This window comes from Neltuma alba, unplaced genomic scaffold (genome assembly GCF_004799145.2).
Source record: "Neltuma alba isolate B1F8T4 unplaced genomic scaffold, ASM479914v2 tig00012473_pilon, whole genome shotgun sequence".
Classification (NCBI taxonomy): Eukaryota; Viridiplantae; Streptophyta; class Magnoliopsida; order Fabales; family Fabaceae; genus Neltuma; species Neltuma alba.
In genome coordinates this window covers 1-14647 of record NW_021636948.1, presented here as the reverse complement: position 1 = coordinate 14647, position 14647 = coordinate 1, and the positions used below count along the sequence as shown (strand labels likewise).

General features: G+C 30.5%; 1 pseudogene; it reads left to right on the top strand.

The window, feature by feature from the left end:
* Positions 1-10709: 10709 nt before the first annotated feature.
* LOC114727423 (uncharacterized) lies at positions 10710-13234 on the top strand (annotated as a pseudogene).
* Positions 13235-14647: the final 1413 nt, after the last annotated feature.

Sequence of the window (14647 nt, the reverse complement as noted above, 5' to 3'; positions counted from 1 at the left end):
GCCCACTAACACGTCTATTATGTAAGGATGGGTTTAGGTGGTCTTCATAGGCCCAAACTGCATTTGATGGACTCAAGGTAGCCTTGACTCAAGCTTCAGTGTTAGCCTTCCCTGATTTCTCCAAGCCCTTTGTGTTAGAAACAGATGCATCGGGCGCTGGAGTGGGTGTTGTATTAAGTCAACAAGACCACTTGATTGCATTTTTCTCCAAGAAGCTCTCTCCTAGGATGCAAGCTCAATCCGTTTATGTTCGTGAACTTTATGCTATCACGGAAGCCGTTGCTAAGTTTCACCATTATTTACTGGGTTATCCTTTTGTCATCTACACTGATCATGCTAGCTTGTGGCATCTTAATAATCAAATAATTCAGACGCCAGAGTAAGAGACCTGCCTCCCAAAGCTTTTGGGATATCAGTTTACTATTGAGTATAAAGCCGGGAAGCATAACCAAGCTGCAGATGCCCTGTCCTGCAGCTGCTATATGGCACTATCAACTATGACTGACCCCTTCATCAATAGGTTCTATACTGAAGTTCCTTTGTCTGCAGAAATTGCGACACTAAAGGAAAAAGTGGAACAGGGGTTGATTACCAAACCATAATACATGGTCAAACAGGCTGATCTCTTTTGGAATTAGCGATTAGTCATTCCCATGGATAAACCGAACTTGATCCCTTTAATACTTACTAAGCTGTATTCATCCGTTATAGGTGGTCATGCGGGGTTTATGAGGACTTTTTACAAAGTTGCTTGACTGTTTTTTTTGGAGGAATATGCGTGCGGATATTCGAGATTTTATTCGGCGATGTTCAGTATGTCAACAAGCTAAAATCTCGAACCTCCATCCAGCAGGACTACTCAGTCCATTGCCAATTCCGAACTGCATCTGGGAAGATATTGCTATGGATTTTATTGTCAGGTTGCCAAAGATTAAGAATTGTACTGTTATTCTGGTAGTCGTGGATCGTCTATCTAAAATATGGACATTTCATAGGCCTTCCCGGTAATTTCTCCAGCGCCCATGTTGCAGAGGCCTTCGTGCAGCATGTAGTCAAACATCATGGCATCCCAAGGACGATAGTTTCGGATAGGGATAAAGTCTTCATGAGCGCTTTTTGTCGGAAACTTATGAGATTACAGGAGACCCAGTTAAATTTCAGTTCGGCATATCATCCTTAAACGGACAGTCAATCTGAGGCCCTCAACAAGTGTGTGGAAATGTATCTACACTGCTTGGTCTATAACTACTCGAGAAAATCGCTTGCATATCTTCCATGGGCAGAGCTGTGGTACAACACCTCATTCCATCACTCAACCAACATGACTCCTTTTAAGATTGTATACGGTAGGGAACCACCACCCCTGATCCGACACTCTTCTCTCAAAGATACACCCTTTGATGTTCACCATGCACTAGAGCAACGAGATGAATTGCTAGCTCAGCTGAAGATCAACATCCTTCGAGCTCAAGAATGAATGAAGCGTTATGCAGATGCTAAACGACGGGAAGTGGAATTCTAGGTTGATAACTGGGTATTGGTGAAGCTCCAACCGTATTGTCAACATTCGGTTGCTCTTCGTCGATTTCAAAAGTTAGCGTTGGTGTATTTTGGCCCGTTTGAGTCGTTGAAAGGGTTGGCAGTGTTGCTTACCGTTTGGCATTACTAGACCATGCCAAGATTTACCCTGTCTTTCATGTCTCTGTTCTCAAGAAGTTCCACGGGGAGGGTGATCCGACATCATACTTACCTCTTCCGCTATGTACTACTCCAGAAGGTCCCATTTCCCGACCTCTCACGATTCTGGACAATCGAATAATCCGACGAGGTCATAACGCTGTATGTCAATTTCTAGTACAATGGGATGGGTCTCTTGACACGTCGTGGGAAGACGATGAAACTCTTCGATCACTGTACCCTAACATGGACCTTGAGGACAAGGTCTCATTTAATGGGGGAGGTATTGTAATGGATGCCGTTGATATGGGCTCAGATGGGGGTGATCCAAATACAAGTGGGCAGCCCATTATATTGAGGAAGAGCCGAAGAGCCCGAAGAAAGACTTGGAAGCTTAGGGAATTGGACAATGAGGAAGATATTATATAACAGCCTAGGTTGTTAGAAGTGGGGGCGTGCATGTATTCAGTTATTTTCTTTTCTGACAGATTCTCTGTGTCTCTCTCTTTCCCCCTTCGTCCCCACTGTAACTCTCATTCTGCATTTTCTATTGTGTCTGTGTAGCGACTGTGTTCATACTCTGAATTACCACAATAGTGATTTCATCGGTTATAAATATATATATATATATATATATATTCAGAGTTGCATTCATAGTGATTGTGTATTATTGAGCTAACGTGACATTAACCCACCGCCTCGACTGGTATTGAGGTTGGTTCGTGGTTTTCAGTAAATAGATATTTCACATCTTTACCCAGCGTTTACCAGAATATGCTTACAATTCATAATTTTATTTTATCTTTAACAACCTGATTTTTCCAATTACGTAACAATGTTAGTAGCACATTCAATCCACCATTAATTAGACAACAAATATATACTTAAATCAATGTGAAGGAATTTAAGAAAGATTACGAAACGAAGAAAGACCAAAAAGGCAAGATAGTTCATTCAAGCAATTCAATTATAAAATTAATTAAATGCAATTTTGAGTAACTAATTTGAAACAAAAACAAAAAAAGAACAAGTGAGAAATGGTATAAATTTTAAGTCTTTCTTTACCAAAAGTGGTATTCAAAATTTTAGAAATGTGACTAATACACAATACCGAGCAAAATATGAGATTTACACACTTCTCTCAAAATAAAATTTATCATACATTTTAGTCTAATTTTAAATTTTTTAAACAAAACATTCTAAATTTAATTAAATTGTATTTTAATACTTTTACAAAAGTGAGGGTTTTTATTTTTCAGTTCTTTTGTTGTTCTTTGAAAAAATTAAATGTCTTTCTCACATGTCCTCCTTGAATTTCATGTTAAAATTTTTAATATTGAATAGCTTCATATTGTCTAAGATCAATTTACTTGGGCAACATTCTACCTAATTAAACTGCAAACTTAATTTTATATTAAGAACAGTATTTTTTTTTTGAATTGGTAGATGTACTTGCTTGCGCTAATTATCTCCACAAACCCAGTTGTAATACTATTTTTATTTTAAATGGAAGAAGTAGATAGTTAATTTACAAATATAAAAAAATTAGTTTAATTAGTTATTTGTAAAATATGAGTTGTTTTCTCAGGGTCTGTTTGGCTCAATGAGAAGAAGGGGAGGGGAGGGATTTTAATAGAGGGAAAAGGAGAAGAGAGTGAAAGGATTTTAACATTATCTTGTTTGGATTTATAAAAAAAGAGGGGAAGGTAGGAGTTTTAATATTATCTTCTTTGGTTTATGAGGGTAAGGGAGGAAAAAATATTTTGAGATAGACAATTTTGCCCTTATTTTATTTAAGATGTGGGTATAATGGTCACAACATGACAAAATATGAGCATAATAGCCATAGCATGGCAAAATATTGTCTTTTTCCTTCAAATCTTTCTAATTTTGGAGGGGAGGTTGAGGAGAGGAAGGGAGGAAAATTTTTTCCTCTCCTCCTAAAATTTGTGTGTTGCCAAACAAAAGAAAATGATTAAAATCTTCCCCTCCCCTCCCCTCGTACCAAATGCACCCTTAGAACACTCTTTTTAACTATATAAATATTTTCTTGATGAAAAACCTCCCTAACATGTGCAATTAATAAAAAAATTTGAGAAAAAATTATAAAGTTCAAAGAGAAAGTGGAGTGATGCCTTATATTTAAAATCAAATTAAAATTCCTTTTTTTGTTTTGAAATTAAAGGGATACACACTAAAGACTTGATGTTATAAAGGGGATAAAACATGCAATCACCCCACTCACGTCATTATAGACAACAATATAATTGAGGAAAACCTCTACCTAGCTCTTATATTTAAAATTAAAAAAAAATATGTTTGTTTGAATACGAAATGGTTAACCTAAACTTGAGTTTTGGAAATGGAAACAAGAAGTTGTTTTCGGGAATCTTTTTTCAAAATTTGCCAAACCAAAAAGTCAAAAAATGAAATTGGGAAAATGATAGCCAAGCACGAGAAACTTATCCTAATGGCAGCAACATTGCCAGTGACAGCGAATGTGGTGACTGGTGTGTGTGTGTGTGTTTCTCGTGATCCTGAATCAGAAGCAAAGACAGGTGACTATTGATTCCCGGGCTTGTTTGGAATGGTAATAGGATTCTGTAAAAATAACTTTCCAATCTTATACTACCTCCGGTTCTTAATATAAAAATTAGTTTAACATTCAATTTGGTATTAAATATAAAACTCATATTTATTTATTTTTTTTCAAAATAATTGTTGTAGTAGTTGTATATGTTAAAAGTTTCATCAGATTGTAATTCTAACTATTATACATTATTAGTAAGCGTATTTTAGGAAAATATATGTTTATTATAAATAACTAATTTAACAAAAAATTTAATATATTTAAATTAGTTAATAGCTTTTATATTAAAGATCAGATGTAGTATATAAGATATAAATAATCAAATACATAGATAAAAATGTTTGATCAGGCAGTGAAATAACATGCCTACCCGAAAACCTTACGTTATATATAACACTCGAGGAAGTAATAGGTAGAAATTAATACTTCGATGGCAAACAGGTGGAGGTTAAGGGCAATTTTATTAAATTGTTTTTTAGAACAAGCTTCGGAAAAAAAAAACAAATTGTTCAGAAAATAAATTTTAAAAAATCACATTTAAAAAAATATAAAAAATTACACTTTGACATGTGGTAGTTGTCACTAGTAGTAATAGATAGCAGATAGTAAATGAGAAAAAAAAGAAATATTTTTTAATTTTTCAAAATAAAAAAATAAACAAAAATAAAAAAAAACATGCAAACGTTTTTTGGTTTTATAGTTTTTAAAAACATATTACTGTTTTTTACTTTTTAAAATAATCAAATAAAAACAAATTACCAAACAAGTTTTTTCATTTTTAAAAATAAAAATTTGTTTCCAAGACAAAAACCAAACAAGTCATACTTGCTTGGTTTCAAATATAGGAGTTAAAGAACTAGTGTGCTGACGTGGAATCTCTTCATTTCCCTTATGAGTTATGATTCATTTCTTGCAAAGACTAAGGCAACGGGTTAGCTAGTTTAATTGTTTGTAAAGGGAAAAAAATGTATGTCGGTTTTTCAAAAAATGTCCTTTAATAATTTATATTGAAATTACTCTTATTAATGAAAATTTGTTTCGATATGTACGATCGGTAAAATAATAATAAATTTAAAAGACAAAATAAATTGATATCATATTTGGATTAAATAAACTTCCAACTTATATTTTTCTTACTTGAGGGAGTATTAAATTAGTTTTTCTTCCCTTGTGCTCTTTTTGCTTTCTGTTTTGGAATGAAGAGCTGTTTTTAATCTTTCTGAATTATTATCATTATCAACCTAATAATTTTCCGTTGAATAATAATGCACTATCTCACACGACACGCCGTTTTCCGCAGAAAGCGCTTTCTTCCCGCCTGTTTCATCCCGTCTGAGACGTTAGTGTCAATAATCAAAATGACTTCTTCATTAGGCTTCGGTCGTCCCTTTTCATGTTTTTATATGCAGAAAGTTTAATAAGTTGGATCCAGGTTAAAAGATTTATGAGGATCAGAATATACTTTTATGTTTAGATAACACCTACAAAAGTATTACAGATTACTTATCAACAAGATTCTTACATCGTACGATATTATGGATTATAAGCAAACTCCTTACTAATTGGATCTCTTTTCTTTTTCTTTTTAATCATTCCCTTCTCTCTTTTTTTTAAATATTAGGATGGTTTCTTTAATTTTATTCCAATATTTTATTATCAGGCATGATATATGAAATATATAGTTGTATAGAAATTAATTTCATCAAAATATTCAAATTTGATAATATTAATAAAAATTTAAAAATTATGTTAAATTTCATAAAGTTATTTTTTGGGTATTCGTCGTGTTAAAGTATTTTCTAGTAGTGCACAATATTTTTTTCATAAAATATTTTTTCAATCATAATGAGCATCCTAAACTTTTGGATACTCAAAAAATTTTTAGACTATTGAAGTTATTGAAAATTACTTTAGAACATTGAGTATTATATTACACTAAAAATTATTTTAAGATATTGAGTATTATGGAAAAGTTGAGGGTGTTAAATATAAGTTAATCAAATTTCATTTGGGGATGGTAAAACTTTTATCTCCTTAAGTTGTCTTAATTATTAATTTGATCTTGAAATTTAATTTTTATCAATTGAATCTCTATTAAAATGCAAATTTGCCCCATAATTTTAAATTCGTAACAATTTTACTTTCTGCCGTTAAAAAACTAACACTAGTTATTAAAATAGTAACACTGACCATCAATATTTTTAATGATAGAAAATAATATTATTATAATTTTAAATTCTTGAGATAAATTTGCATCCAAAAATTTCTAAATACTCAACGCTCTATAGCAAAAACTTCCACAATAAATATGCATGTCTTTGGAGTTTTATAAAGATATTCAATTATATTTTAGAGACTACATAAATTTTAAATATTATTAAAAAAATTATACTTTCAAATAATTTAATAATGATTAAATTTTGGGCTTCTGCATTACACAAATTAACATTACAATTTTGGATATATCTTCTCGCTAGAACTGTTTTAAATACATCTAAACGGATATTGTATACCGCACAATACCTAATGAGTATGTTTGCATCATTCACCAATAATACCATTTAAAATAAACTTGGCTGCCCTGGCATGAAGTTTTAAGAGACAGGTGATTACATAGTGCTACTATAATATGCTTCCAATTCCTATATTTGATATTAATATTCAAAATTGTAATATTCACTGTCAATATCAATGATTACATTATATTATTTTTTTAGGGGGAATATTTATTTTTATTTATTAGTGACCTTTTGTTCTTCCCTTCCATCTCTCCCTCATTGACCAAAAGAAAAAGAAAAAACAAAAACTCTCTCTCTCTCCCCCCCCCTCTCTCTCTCTTCACTTGAAGATCAAAATCAGAGGGACCAAGCCCGTCGTTACGGAGAATCGAAACGAATTCAACCTTTTTTCGAAACTTTCTGGGGTTATCTTTCTTCTCATTCTGATTCTTCTCTTTCTCTCTGGCGTTTGGCTGCTGAGAAAATTAGAAGGAAAACAAAAACAAAAGAAAGACAAGTCTTTGTTTAGCTCTTCTTCCCTGTGGCGGTTATCACCCAGACGAAGGAAACAGAGAAAAATGAAAGCTATAAATCCTGTAAGCTCTCTCATTCTTACTCTCTGGCTCTTCATTTGATCATATTTCATAATTTTCTCTATGTTTTAATGAATTTTCGATGGTGTTCAATCTTGCTGGCTAATGAAACTGAATTTTCTTGGGTTTTCCGATTTCTCTCTGCTTCCCCTGTTTTTTTTCTTGTGAGCAAAACTCCAATGAAATTCAAAGTTCTCGGTGAAGTTTGATTGATGAATCATTGATATTTCTGGCTTTTATTGCGTTTTATTTTGAAGTTATTCTTTTGAATTTTGGATTTGAGTTCAATCTGGCTAGCTTAGGAAACTGAATTTTCTTTGGTTTTCTTTACGTTTCTCTCGGTTTCCCTGTTCAACTGGTGAGAGAAAACTGGCTAGAAGGAAGTTCAATGTTCTGTGTGAAGTTTGATTAACTAATAATTCATTCTCTGGCTCTTCTTCTTATTTTATTTCATAACTCTGTATAAGGTTACAACTTTGTTTCTTCATTTTGAATTTTGACTTTTCGTTCAATCTAGCTAGCAGAAGAAACTGAGAATTTTCTCGGGTTTTCTTTCTTTGCTTACGTTTCACTCTGCTTCCCCTGTTTATCAGGTGAGGAAATTAGAAAGAAATTCAAAGTTCTATGTGAGTTTGATTTGACTAAAAATTTCAATCCAGTCTGGCTTTTCTTCTAGTTCTTGTGTTGTGTCTCTAATTTCGTACCCATATCAATTGATCAATCATATTTTTGATTTTATTTGATAATTCCGTCTTTCCTGGAAAGTTTTGTTGTGACTTGATTCTGTCTCTCACTTTCCTTCATGAATTCGTCCAAGATTTTCGGGTTTTATATTATTCAATGTTAAAAGCTTCAGAGTGCAATTTTTGAGCAAATATAATCTGTGCTCTATCCTTAAATGTCATACCATTTTCTTGTTTAATTCATGTTTAATTGAATTCCCAACTTAGCTTTCCTTAATTGTAAATTGTATGATGTGGATTTTTTATTTTCATTTTATTTTATTTGACCAGGATGATGTAGATCGTACAGATTGACTTTCTAGAATAAGTTAAATAATCAAATCAATCAGAATGTGATATGAAAATTAATTATTGGTTTAATGATGGTAATTTTTCTTTTCATTCACTATCCACTATTCTAAAAACTCAGATTGAACCAACTGATTTCTCTAGAAAATTGATGATATGATATTATAAACAGTTCGTGGTTTAATTGAATTGGTCAAAAACTGATCAAATTCCTCAAAAACGTGGAAAATCATAAAATCTATGACCGGTTTCAAACTCTTTTATCTTTTTTTTTTTTTTGGAAAAAAATTTCTTTTGGTTGTTGCTAGCAAATACTACCTCCGGTCCTTAATATAATCTTGTTTGACTTTTATTTTGGTCTTAAATATAAGATTTCAATCCACTTTGTCTCTCTATTTATGTATTTTTTTTTTTCTTAAAATAGTCCTTCTAACAATGATATTTCTAACCAATAAGCTTCATTAGCAAGGATTTTTAGAAAAAAAAAATCTATTTATTACAAATAACTAACTTAATATCTTTCCTTAATCTTTTCAAATTAGTCAATTAGCTCTTATAATTAGGACCAGAGGTAGTAACATGATTCTTAGAATATTCTTTCCTATATATAATCTTGAGTTATGATATTTATTTGTAGTAATAATTTTTATTTATTTTATAAATATTTTTGAAATTTAAAATTAAAATATTTTAATCAAATTACAACTAATTTCACATTGCATTTTTCAAAATATTTGCCGTGTCTTCCAAGTTAAATTCAGAAAAATAAATGGTATGAAAATAATTTAGTAATTTGCATTCAAAAAATTTTGAAGTTAGTATAATTTTTTATTTATTTTTTCAGGCAATTATGTTATCAGAACCAAAGAATAAATCGTGCTTTCGCAGTTTCTTCATTATATTTTCTCTGATTTGTGGGGCTTATTTTGTTGGAAACGCCTTAATTGCAACAGAATACAGGGCAGTAAGTATTTCCTCTGACCTTTCTTTCTTTCTTTTTATAGCTTTCGGTGAATTATACTTATACGTAATTCTTCTGAAGTTTATGTTATATCCATATAAATAACCTCCTTAGGCTTTGAAATTTTATCATAAATCCCTTAAACTCTGATATTTATGCAGAAATTTCTTTACTAGTACTCTTTTGATATTATTTATAAGTTATTTTTCACCATGTTATATCAAAAAAAAAAAAACCCTTAAATTTATTAACAATGTCTTAAAATTAGAAAAAATCACAAATAAAGATCCTTACATTATCAAAATTACGCAAAAGTCACCTAAATAAACAAAATTATCTTGAGGGACCCAGTCTCATATTGTAAATATAAAATCTTGGTAAAATATCTTTCAACCAAATGATGAGTTGACTATAGGAAGTGACAAGTTTATTTTAGCGAATAACAATTCAGTAGATCAAATCACAACTTGGTTGAAGGTATTCCAAGTGACAAGTTGACTATGGAAATAATAAATTTACTTTAGCGAATGACAAATTTAGTAGACCAAATCACAACTTAACTAAGGGGCATTTCAGACATTTGGCCAAGATTTCATATTTGCAAATGAGTTGGGTCCTTCATGATAATTTTGCTTATTCAGGTGACCTCTGCATAATTTTAGTAATTCAGGAGTCTTTATTTGTTATTTTTCCTAAAATTTAATAATTTTTTAACCATATTCCTATTATATCCACTTTATAATAAGTTTAATAATATATTAAATTTTTTCGACTGAAATATTATTTTTCTTTTTCTGTATTTTTGCGTTTCCCACTGAAATTTAGGCAAGATACCAAAAAACTATTTATTTATTTATTCATTCAACACATTGTTTTTTGCTTTTGATTTTATTTCTAGGTACCTCCTATATATTGTAAAACAACATTACATGAATTATTTATTAATATACTTAGGAAAAATTTTAAGTTGAGCCTCGCAGATTAAAAGTACAAAAAAAAAACCATGTTAGAGAACTTTCTCTAATTAGGAGTCTAATATCACAAATTGAATTGGATGTTTAAAATAAAAATAAATTTATTTTAGATTATGCAATTTTCAGAAGAGAAATAAGTTCAAATTCTTGATTATTAATTACTGACTTTGTGGTAAATAAACTATTTGGGCATTGCCCTTTGCAGAGATTAGTGATCGGCACAAAGAAGAATATAAAATCCACTACATGCAAGGTTTGTCAATTGGAGGGAAATAATTAATTAATCCTAATTAAATAGATTATATTTTCAGCTTAATTTGTATTTATTTTTTTTTTGTTGTTTTTTTTTCGTTTTCTCCCTCTTAATAAGGGTCAAGGCAGGCTGTACGGAAGCAAAGCATTGCCCGAAGGAATAATTGTCAAACAATCTAACTTGGAAATGCAATCGTTGTGGAACCTTAAGGAAAATAAGGTACTTCTAATTAATTTATTTGGATCCAAAAGTCTATATCCAAAAGTTTAGTATAAGAGTTTTATATTTAGGACTGAAAGAATATATATATATATATATATATCAAATGCACACATGATTTGTCCCAGCAGCAAAAACAAGAATACGTCTTATTCTCTGACGTGAGATTAGTTATATGGATCTTATCGCCTTGTTATATTCTATCAACAATAAAATCTTTACATGAATTATTAACCAAAAGGTTTTATTTAATAATTTTATTAAGCATCCTTTTCAGTCTTTTTTCAGTTCTTTTCAAAGGACTCTTCTATATTGATTTATCTATCATTTTTACTAATGTCTCTAACCGCTTTTTTTGTACATGTCTGATATGTCCGAATTATATTTAAATTTTAATTAGATTAAAGTTGGTCAAATATGAATTATTAAAATAAGACATCAATAAACAAGCTGTTGGTTGAGATGGTAAGCAGTCTCACCTTCCGTAAGGAGCAGAATACAAGTTTGAATTTAGAAAAAGACACCTGTTGAGAGAAGCGAAAATCCTTTACATTCTAGCCTCAGAAAAAGAAACCCTTGATCAATAAAAGAAAATAAGAGATCAACATAAAACATAGAATTCATTGATATATAGTAATACTCACACATATATGTTTATCCTTAAAAGTCTGGTGTGCGAAATGTGACACCTTTGAAGCAACTTTCTTGCTCAATATTTGTCGTCAAATCAAATATTCTTTTTAATCTTATCACATGTTAATGACATGTAATTATTAATTGATAATTTCTTCTCTGTGTAATTTAGTCTTCTTGATTGTTATTTTTTTTTCTTTTTAGTTCTTTGTGACACTTCACACTTGATAATAAAATTCTTGTTGTTTCAGAGACATTCCAAGCCTCCATTGAACTTGTTGGCTATGGCAGTAGGAATTAAGCAGAAAGAAATTGTCAATAAAATAATAGAGAAGGTGATTTTACTTCCACTTAATTTCTTCATTTAACTCTAATCTACACTGAGTATCAAATTAGGATTATTTTATGTTTGCAATAAATTACGGAGTTTTGTGAATTTTTTAAATATTTTTACACTTTTAATTCTTTAACTTCAAATAAGATTTTATTTTGATAATTTAAATTTATAAAGGGTACTTTCAGTGTTTTAGTTTTAATAACATCAACAACAAAACATATTGACATTAATTTTATTAGAAATGAATGTTGTTTGGAACCACAAATTATTTCTTCATACTAATATTTATTTATTATTAATAATTGCAGTTCCTTTTGGGTGAGTTTGTTGTAATGCTGTTTCACTACGATGGTATTGTGGATGGATGGAGGGATTTTCTTGGAGTGATAATGTCATCCATGTTTCTGCGATTAATCAGACAAAATGGTATACAATTATTTTAAAATCAATTGATTAATTGATAATTAAACAATTAATCAATTATTCTTCTAAAATATTATATTTGGGGGCACAGGTGGTTTGCAAAAAGATTCTTGCATCCGGATATAGTTGCTGATTACAATTATATATTTCTCTGGGATGAAGACCTTGGCGTTGAAAATTTTGACCCAGAAAGGTAACCAAAAAAAACTTTTAATATTATCATTTTTTTTTCCGAATAATATTATCATTATTGAAATTTAGGATTAATACAAAATAGTTGGTTGAATTGAATTTGGGAATAAAACTCCACTACTTTTAGATGCTAGTAATAAATTCTTAATAATCCATTCAAGGCAATTCTTGGTTCGCATTAAGCAAAATGATTCCTTTTCAATGACATGTATATTGACATGTGTGCATTATTCATTTTTGCTTCTATTATCATTACTCAATAATTATTATATATTTCTATTCTACTATTTTCTTAATACTTTATAGTAATAATAAATATTATACTCTTATTATTTGCACTACTCACGAACAATCTTCATTCTTCTCGATTTTTTTATGCACTAGTCATATTTTCTACACTGTCTTGACAACAATTAGTATAAAAGCCCCGATAATACTTTTTATGTGCTAGTGCTTGACTACTGGGAAAATCCTTTAAAAAAAAATCACTTGAATTTTAAAATCTCAAATTACTCGTGTTTCATACACTTTAATAGGAATTGACTACACTTGAAAAGCAAATTACAAGTTTACAAAATATTTTTTCTTGATATAGAATTTGTAATTCAAGTCGTATTTTTTTGCGGGGTCTTTTCTTGACTATTATATAATAAAGCTAGTAAAATAACTAATAGGGAATACCTACTATGATTTTTTTTTTTGTTTATATCATAATTTAATATGTTAATCATATGGTAGGTACTTATCTATTGTTGAAGAAGAGGGACTTGAGATCTCGCAACCTGCGCTTGATCGCCAGCAATCCACTTTGAACCATCAACTCACTGCTCGTAGAACCGGCTCAAGAGTCCAGGTAATTCTCCTGCAATATTTTCTTTTCTCTGTTTTTTTTTTCCCTCACTTTCAAAGAGATTCAAATATATGAACAAGCCAATCATTATGAAGAAATACTTAAGCATGTCAAGGAGGTTTACGTGCTTCTTTGATGATATAATATCATGCATAAGCATTACATCGTTAAAAAAGAACCACGGCGTTTCTTTTTTTCTTTTCTTTTTTTTTTTTGCTTTTAATAATGTCTTTTTATATAAAACAATCCTGTTCAAGGTATGATCAAACATTAACTGTGAGTGCCTCTCCTATGCAAATGTGGGACAAAAACAGAGGCCCAGACCTGACCCATTGGGCCATGATGAAACCAAAATTTCGTGGCCCAAGCCCCTTCCAAGCATGAGCATTTCATTTGGGAGAATACTATGGTTAAGTGTTTTACATCACTATATCAAAGTTTTTCAATTATATATAATTATGTGTCTATTTTTGAAATATTAGCATTTAATAACATTTAATTATAAAATCACACACAAACAAGAAAGAACATATGACCATAGATAAGGTACTGAAAATTGTATTGGTCATTGAATCAGTCAAGACAGTGGGTCAAGGATTAGTGGATCAAATCATAGTCAACCTGGAGGTTAAACTAATAAAAAATAAAAAAATAATTTAAATTTTCATCAAGAAATTAATATCAATTTGGTACTTTGAATCACTAATACAATAATAATATATTTACAATTTCTCCAACCTTTTTTGCAGTCCCTTTGACAAATTAAAATTATAATATCATACTATCAAAATCACTAAATATTCATATTAGGAAAATATTAAAACAAATATATGATAACAAAATATTCCTCCCTACAGCCATTCAATCACTAGATAGTACTTATTAACATCTTTAAAAAAAAATTCATCAAAATAGTTTTTTTCCCCTAAAAAAGCAACTGATAAACTCACCAAACTATTTGGGTTACTTGGGTTATTCACGAGTTACCTGGGGTGATTCAAGTCATACTGAGTCAATTTATCCTTAGTTTGTATGCTCAACCAGATCGTTTTGTCAGTTTCTAGGCTAACAGGACGGTTTTGTTCTAGGTTTTAATACCATGACCATATATAATTAGAGAATTTGACATAAATACGAAACTTTACCTAAGTTTTTTCCTTTCATTTTAAGTGTTGAATCTTAACACCATAAACCATAGTTCTTGATTTGATCTTACTATTCCGCAGAATGTACCATAAATTAAGAGGCAATAGAAGGTGCGACGACCCTAGCATTGCTTCTCCTTGCATTGGGTAAGTACTTGCACTCTTTTTTTCTTTTTTTTTTTTATCACTTCTTCATAGTAAGCCATTCACGTCAATTTTTTCCCTGAAATTTTTTCATACATTACACAGAATTCAAAGTACTAATAGTTTT